The 8,637-nt window shown below is 39.6% G+C and overlaps 1 long non-coding RNA gene across 1 annotated transcript; it reads right to left on the reverse strand.

Annotated features, from left to right (window-relative positions):
- Positions 1-2,360: 2,360 nt before the first annotated feature.
- LOC143142032 (uncharacterized) lies at positions 2,361-4,624 on the reverse strand. Its single transcript, XR_012990862.1, has 3 exons — positions 4,233-4,624; positions 3,497-3,626; positions 2,361-3,261 (listed from the first exon to the last, which is right to left on the reverse strand). It is a non-coding gene; the product is annotated as an uncharacterized LOC143142032 (long non-coding RNA).
- Between the last annotated feature and the right edge of the window lie 4,013 nt (positions 4,625-8,637).

Consider the following 8,637-nt stretch of genomic DNA (forward strand, 5'->3'; position numbering starts at 1 on the left):
CAGCATTTTACTCTTTTCCTTCTGGGTGCCATCTGAGTTCTATTTCAAGAAGAAGCATTCTTTCGCCAAGAGCTATGCAACCTTTTATTTTGTATACTGTAGAAGCTTATGAGAGAAAGTGAGGAACCTAAAGACCATCCATAATTCCTTTTACTATTTTTATCCATGGCGGGAGGCTTGAAACACAACTAAATGGGTGTCATTAGTGGGCCATTAATGGCCTATCCACAGCATTACTGTTGATGAGTCAATGCTCAGTCAAACTCAACGAGGCAAGGAAATGTGAAGTTTTTGTTCCTAAAAAACAAAACAGGGTGCCATGTACCAATGATACAATGTGGGGGAGAGGAAGGAGGCTTCCTCCTGTCTTTACGTCATGTGGCCCTGTGGGAAAAGTTCACTCTTTCATAACAAACAGCTGCATTTCTCTGATTGCTGCATTTGAGATGAATAACCCGTGCAGATTATCTCCCTCAGCTCATAGTGACTCACCATACTTTCTCCTCATTACCTCAAGAGGGCAGAGACAGTCAGTTACACACATGCATAAGAGATAGACAGAACAAAGGGATAGATAGATAGATAGATAGATAGATAGATAGATAGATTTACAGTATTTTTTGGCTGCAACATTTTCCATCTCTCCATTCTCTACACTGTAAAATCCAATAAGTAAACCTTACTTAAAAAAACCATGGAAACCGATTGCCTTGAAAAATCAGACTAAAGTGGACTGGGATTCTAAAACTGAGCTTACAAGCAATTCCTTAGTGTAGTGTATTAACACTACAGCAAATTCCTCTTTAACCTACCTAGGTATTGTGAAGTGAAGTGTACTTTAGTTTTCATTCATAAAACTCATGTTCTGAAGTTGAGGTAACTAATCAACCAATTCCTCATATCTGGAATATGTAGTAACAGTTACTTGAACAGCAAGTTAATCTTACTTGGTGAAACCATGGAAACCGATTGCCTTCAATTTAGCAAGTAAATATTACTCATATACACAAGTTTGAATAAAAATTGGCTCTATTCTAAAATAATGACATTTACAACTGCATCAGGTACAAATACGGCTTTGAATTATTTATTATTCTTGTAAAAACAACAAAATTGTGTTGTTTTAATAAAAAAAAAAAACATCTTAAAATGTCTTAAATGGCACAATTTAGCTGTAGCAACAACCTACATCTTCCTTTTTTCTCCTTGAACATTTTATAAAAATCTTTAAGTATCTCAGTAGCCTGTACCATATAAAAATCAACACAGTAGTCTAACGTAAATTAACACAATACATGAAAAATACTGTCTTCTTAAAGGGATATTCCACCATTTGGAGAATTACACTCATTTTCCACCTCTCCTTGAGTTAAACAATTGATTTTTACCTTTCTCCAGTTCATCCAGCCGTTCTCTGAGACTGGCGATACCACTTTTAGCTCCAGCCTAGCATAGATCATTGAATCGAATTAGTCCATTAGCATCTCGCCTGCTAGCATCACGTTTAAAAGTGACTAAGATTCCCGGTAATTTTCCTATTTAAAACTTGTCTCCTTTCAAGTAAGAAAGTGTAATAAGACCAATGGAAAATCAAATGTAGAGATTTTCTAGGCTGATTTGACATGGAACTATACTCTCATTCAGGCGTAATAATCCAGTCACTAACCGATTCGTCTGCTGCAGCTCAACTTTGTTGCTGGAAGTTAGCCTACAGTGACTATTTTCAGGTGCTGCATGATATCATTGTGCTGCTGTGCCCATGGTGTTCCTTGATTATTACGCTGGAATGAGAGTATAGTTCCATGTCAAATCAGCCTAGAAAATCGGCACGTTTAATTTTCCGTTGGTCTTATTACACTTTCTAACTTGAAAGGAGACAAGTTTTAAATAGGAAAATTCCTGGAAATCTTAGTCACTTTTAAACGTGATAGGCTAATGGTCTAGTCAGATTCAATGATCTATGCTAGGATGGAGCTAAAACTAGTATCTCCAGACTCGGAGAACGGCTGGATGAACTGGAGAAAAAGGTAAAAATCAATCGTTTAACTCAAGGGGAAATGGAAAAAATGAGTAATTCCTAAAATGGTGGAATATCCCTTTAAACATCTCTTAAAACTTAATCGGGCCACCAATTTATAGGGCCAAATTCTAAATGACTTACCACCACAGACTTAAAGGGGAATTCCGGTATGATATTGACCTAAAGTGTGTTGAAACATGATGCAGAATATGAACGTATGTCTCATAGCTCATCTCGGCTTGTCCCCTGCACTCCGAAATCTGGCACTAGTTAGCCGATGCTACCAACAGCTTTTTCAATGGGGTTGCCTCGGCATCGGCCTAGCCATGAAAAATAAATCACTGTTTCACAGCATTTACGAGGCTCAAAATATCTCCACACTTCATTGGTAGACTTCCGAGGGCCCTGACATTTAAAACGAGACATTGAGAACTTGGAAAAAGCACTGGTAGTTTATTTACAAGACGATTTATACAGACAGTACCTTAAGGAAGTTTACCGTTCGCAGCCATCTTGAATTTAGTCACGATAAGTCGAGCGACGAGTACGAATGAACAGGTATGATAAGGGATCAGATTCCAAAAATAATTCCGTGGAAATGCATGTATTCCAGTTGCTTCCAGTAGCAGCAACTGGAATCCATGCATTTCCACAGAATTAAGTTTACCAATTAAGTGTGGAGATACTTTGAGCATCGTAAATGGTGTAAAACAGTGATTTATTTGCTTGGCTAGACCGATGCTGAGGCACCCCCATTGAAAAAGCTGTTGGTAGCATCGGTTAGCTAGCGCCAGATTTCGGAGTGCAGGGGACAAGCCGAAATGAGCTATGAGACACACTTTGAGACACACTTTAGGTCAATATCACACCAGAATTCTCCTTTCAGTTTAGAACCATATAAGCTCAAAAAATAGAAAACATCTCAGCAGAAGATTTTTAAGACTTTGCCATTTTGGTGGTAGCTTGTTCTGACCCAAACCAAGCATCACCTTTTGAATGAAATTCAATGTATTTTTCATTGACTTGGGGTAATCAAGGTGTAAGGCATATGATAACCCAAACAAGATGCAGAGTGCCTCAGGCAAACTTTTGAGACCATCCATTACCAGCCTCCCCTCAATGATGATGGCTGTAGACACTGGCTCCAGGTGGATAAGAGTTGGATCAACCAGTGTGTCATCATCAATGACCGTCAATAGCCCTAAGGAGACTTGTGCCCACACATCCTCACCATCAGTAACCTGTAAAACAAATAGAAACACAAAGACAACAGTTAAATATATGACTAATTAGTTATTAGCGTCCAAACTGTACCTTGCTGAAATATAAAATAAATTAACGGTAATGCTGCTGCAAGTAATCCAAGCTTTGTGTTGATCTCTTGAGGATGTCATCAGCATGAAATGATACAAAAGATTTAGAAACATACAAGCAATTTTCAGCATTGTATTACATCCATGGAAACTTACCACTTACCGTAAATGGTGCAAACCAGTGATTTATTTGCATGGCTAGGCCGATGCCCGAGGCACCCCCATCGGAAACCTGTTGGTAGCATCGGCTAATAGCGCCAGATTTCGGAGTGCAGGGGACAAGCCGAGATGAGCTATGAGACAAAAGTTCAAGGTATCATGTTTCAACACACTTTAGATCAATATCATACCGAACTTCTCCTTTAAATGTTGAATACACACTAGTATGAAAATCACAGCCTTCATATGGGCATGGAATGTTAATTTCAAATGACTACGCACATGTGTGAAAAAATCTGCTTCAGTGCAGGGCTCCCCATATGACTGAAAAGTGCATAAACAATCCATATGAAGACAAGGTATTGGTTGTTGCCGAATAAACCCGCCATGTCTTAGACGATAATGCTTAAATAACTGACCTCTTTTGTCTGCCGAAAAAATGCAATGCTTACATTTCCACTGCTTGCTTACACTACCATCTTCTAACCTGCTAACCTTAACTTTGATTCTGTATTCACTACCTCCTGCTTTAAAATTCTAAATTAGCTGCCAACTTTGAATTGGACAGTAATTTACTAGTAGTTAAAGTTACACATTAATTTATCCAACTGTTAATGCAAAACATCTGTGGTGTGGTGGGGGGAAGGGGGGCCATCGATCTAATGTTAGCTCCTTCGAACCAAAAACATGCCTGGGCAAAATAAAAACAGTTCACCAACATGTATATCCTTACAGCTTACCACAAAGTCTTCCGAAAGGAAAAGGTCTGATGTTTATTTTTTATCTTCTGAATGCTTTCAACAACGACTCTTCGGAAGAGCAAACTGAGAGGGCGAAAATTCAAATCACTCCAGCACAGTAACGTTAACGTCTTCCTTGCATGCTCCCACTTCTTCTTCTTCTTCTTCTTCCCTGCAGAAATACGCGCAAGTTCGCCTCCTAATGGTAGAAATTTGTCACTGTTGAGGTTACTTGTCTCAGACAAGTTGACCTCAGTCTTATTATGAAGTAACATGCTTTTTTCAACATGGAAGTAACTGTTACTTTACTCAAATCATTAAGATGCACACATTTGTTGCTGAAAGTAAAGGAAACAAGGTTAATGCAAGTTTACACAAGTGTTAGATTTTACAGTGTAGGAAACTATTAATCAGCATAATCAGCAATCACAATTAGCCAAGGGATTCCTTAGAGGACCACCGAAACCTTTCTCAAGCTTAAGACAATCCCACCCCAAAAATAGAGGCTAAGAGATAAAAGAGGCCGCGAGTGCCTAGCATTCTAATGCTACACCTTATCCCAGTTGCCTGGTGATGCTGAGGCTACGTTTCTGAGCCCCCCTCCGCTTTGTATCTCTTTTTCAATAAATGTTTCCACCCCAATAGAAAAAGCCAGAGAATGACACACACATACAGAGAGAGAGAGAGAAAGAGAGAGAGAGAGAGAGAGAGAGAGAGAGAGAGAGAGAAGGTTTGTATCAGGCAAGCTAAATTAAGGCTCATGGGCATTCCTGGGTATTCGGTGGGCCCCCCTCACCATCAATTGCTCCTTTATGCATGCCCCTCTCCCTCGGTGGACGCCGGATGTTTGCAGTTGCCTGCAGCTGTTGTTCCAGGCCTAGCCACATGGCCGACAGACTGGCAGGACATTGACAGAACCATGCCTAGAGCCTGGGAAAGGTCCTTGCTCTGAATAGTCCCCATGCTGCTTGCTAATTAGCTTGGCTATGTTTGAGATTAGTCTGCCAGTGTATAAGGGAAATGTGGCCAAAGTGAGTGATTTTCTTGTAGGACCAACACTTCTCCATCCCACGTTCAAGTCAAAACGTTTGGTATCAAAAATTATCAATACAATAAATGATATAGGGATTTGGAACAGGAATGAAGTTAATTTCAGCTGGTACCCTACTTAACCTAGATCTGTAATTAGCAAGTAATGAAAGTTCATGTGGTAGACATAGCTTTGCTTACATTTAAATGTTTCGGATGCCTTGAGAGGGCAAAGTCTGCTGAGCAAGGCAAAGACAACTGCTCGAACCAAAAGGTCTGCCTGAGTTGTTATTTATCCCTCCAGAGAGCTCTGCTGTCTTATCAAGGTGCCCTTTTTGTGTTGCGAGAAGCTAAGAATAGCCACTAGGCCAGCGAAACACCCAAGTTCAGAGGAGGCCTGAGGTTCTGCGGAGACTTTCTTTGCCAGCGAAAGGTTAGGCCAGAGGTCCAGTGAGAAGAAAATACCTGGGGCTGAAGGTCCGCCGCTGTGACCTTCATGTACTATTACGCCAGTTAATATCAGAGAGGGAGAAAGGCATATTATGATAACGTGAGGGTAATGAATCCGCAGAGAATGTTGCAGTTAAGGTTCAGCATTTGACTGAAAGAGAACCAAGTTAGCAGGACTTTGTGATGTGAGATGTTTATATACTCAGTGAAGTCTATGCAGAATTGTTCAGACTCTATAATTACACCAGGGCTTACCATAGCTACATGTCTTTGCTAAGATTCATGATACTTTGTGAAATAACAACAGATAAGATGCTAAAGTTACATCTGGAGAGACTGATGTGTAGGATGTGAAGCCTGTCAACCGACTATAAAAATTACTCCATAAATAAACCATTACTAATCTTCAGTCAAGAGTGTGGTGTCTTTAGCGTATAGCCTATTTATGTAGCTAAAGCAGTCTATGTTGCAAGCTTAATGCTGTATGTGTATGAATAAAGATAATTTAGTATGAACGCAGCAAGACTTGTATAGCCTAAAGTAACAAAGTGCAAGTACATCTTTAAAATGTAAATGTTCTTAAGTATGGTCGGGAGTGACAGCACTGGATTACACTGATCATATATGCTATAAATGTAAAGAAGTACGTCAGTAAGGTATCAGTGACAATGTGCTCCTAATGTATTTTGATTGAACGCAGCCTTGCTCTTTCATTTTAAAAGCAGTAGAAGAAATACTGAGGAATAAAGTATGCAAACGGCGGCTAAACATCTCAATACTTCATGCTAACTCAAAGGAAATAGACAAAACAGAAGGTCCCCATGCTGTGGGAGAAAACAGGAAAGACAAAATACTTTCACCATGTTTCTTCTCTCTCTCTCTCCCTCTCCTCTAAGCTTGTGGTATCATTAAAATAACACCACCAGATCTTTTTCTCCTGAGGTGGAAACGTCTTCAAAGAGGCTGCCAAAGGTAAGCGGGAAGCAACCAGACATGTCTGGGGAGATTTGCATTTCTCTGTTGGCTTTAAATGGCTCTTTTCTTTTCAGTCCTCTCCCAGGCTCTGTTTCTGTGATTAAAGGGTTAAAAAAAATAATCAGAAGAGTATTCCAGCATTGACATTCTTACCTCAAAGGCCAAACTGTACTGGAATTCAAGATGCCTGCAAAAAGCACATAATATGTTTATCACTGAAGCAATGGTCATCTGGTTTGTCCCTACATTTAATAGAGTATAAGCATTGTCATGCATTTCTCTCCCATCCTGTTGATGAATGCATCTACTCTGCCATGCTGAGGAAGTGTTCAAATTGCAGGTGCAAGATAGACATATTAAGTAAAAACAATTGTGCTTCAATCCTTATTGCTAACAATCGAAACAATTCTAGATTCCTGTTCAATACTATTGATCGCCTCCTGAATTCTACTCCCGCCACTGTATTGGCATCCTCTGCTGATGAGTGTGAAAAGTTTTTATCATTTTTTATTGATAAGATTGCTAATATTAGGTCAAATATCCCATCTCCGATGTCTCTCGCTAATGTTCCATGCCCCCCTTCTTGCCCTAATAACCTGAGCTATTTTAGACCTATCTCTATACAGACTCTCACTGACATTGTTGCAGCATTGAATCCTTCATCTAGTCCTTTAGACATTTTACCAGCCACTCTTCTCAAAAAAGTGTTTAGTGCTATAGGCCCTAGTCTGCTATCAATCTTAAATAATTCTCTTTCCTCAGGGTGTGTCCCTGACCTTTTCAAGACAGCCAGTGTCCAGCCCCTCCTAAAAAAACTGGCCTTGATCCTTCCATTCCAAAAAACTTTCGTCCAATCTCTAAATTGCCCTTTATCTCCAAAATTCTGGAAAAGGTGGTCTTGATGCAACTTTCTGAAGTGTTAAAGGGCAATAGCATCCTGGAGAAATTTCAGTCAGGTTTTCGTCCTATGCATAGCACTGAAACTGCTCTTATCAGGGTAACCAAAAGATCTACTAATGGCAGCTGATTCTGGTGAGCACTCTGTTTTGGTGTTGCTGGATCTCACCGCTGCTTTTGATACCATTGATCATGCTATTTTAATTAGAAGACTAAGAGAATGGGTTGGCATAACGGGTCCTGCTTTGGACTGGTTTATATCATATTTATCCAACAGGACATTTTTTGTTTCAATAGGTAATTTTACTTCCTCTACCTCAGCTATTACTTGCGGTGTTCCCCAAGGTTCAATTTTAGGACCAATATTGTTTTCCCTGTATATGTTACCTCTAGGCCACATAATTCGCCGCCATAACATATAATTTCACTGCTATGCTGATGACACACAGCTGTACCTCTCAGTCAAACCAAACATGCTTAACAAGCTAACTGTACTGCAGGATTGCATAGCTGATGTGAAAGACTGGATGTCTCAGAATTTCCTACAGCTTAACTCTGACAAAACAGAAGTCCTTTTCATTGGCCCTGACAAAGTCTATAATCAAGCTAAGACTTTTCTTGGAAATTTAGCCTCAAATAACAAGACTACTTCTAGAAACTTAGGGGTTTTATTTGATACAGATTTAAAATTTGACCAACATGTAAAACTCCTTGTGCAGTCCTGTTATTATCAACTGAGAAACATTTCCAAAATCAGATCAATGCTTTCTTTAAAGGACACAGAGAGAATTATACATGCATTTGTCTCATCTAGACTTGATTACTGCAACACCTTATTCACCTGTTTAAATCGTCATTCCATCTCTCGTTTACAAACTGTTCAGAATTCAGCAGCCAGACTTTTGACAAAGTCTAAATTTAGGGAACACATCACCTCAGTTCTGGCCAATCTTCACTGGTTGCCAGTGAGTTTTAGGATTGATTTTAAAATCCTCCTTATTACCTATAAAGCATTACATGGTTTGGTACCTGACTATTTAACAGATTTATTAAC

The sequence above is a fragment of the Alosa pseudoharengus genome, unplaced genomic scaffold, assembly GCF_046254945.1.
Source record: "Alosa pseudoharengus isolate Yale_2024_CS ecotype anadromous, Long Island Sound unplaced genomic scaffold, YU_APseudo_1.1 YU_APseudo_1.1_scf_24, whole genome shotgun sequence".
NCBI classification, from domain to species: domain Eukaryota; kingdom Metazoa; phylum Chordata; class Actinopteri; order Clupeiformes; family Clupeidae; genus Alosa; species Alosa pseudoharengus.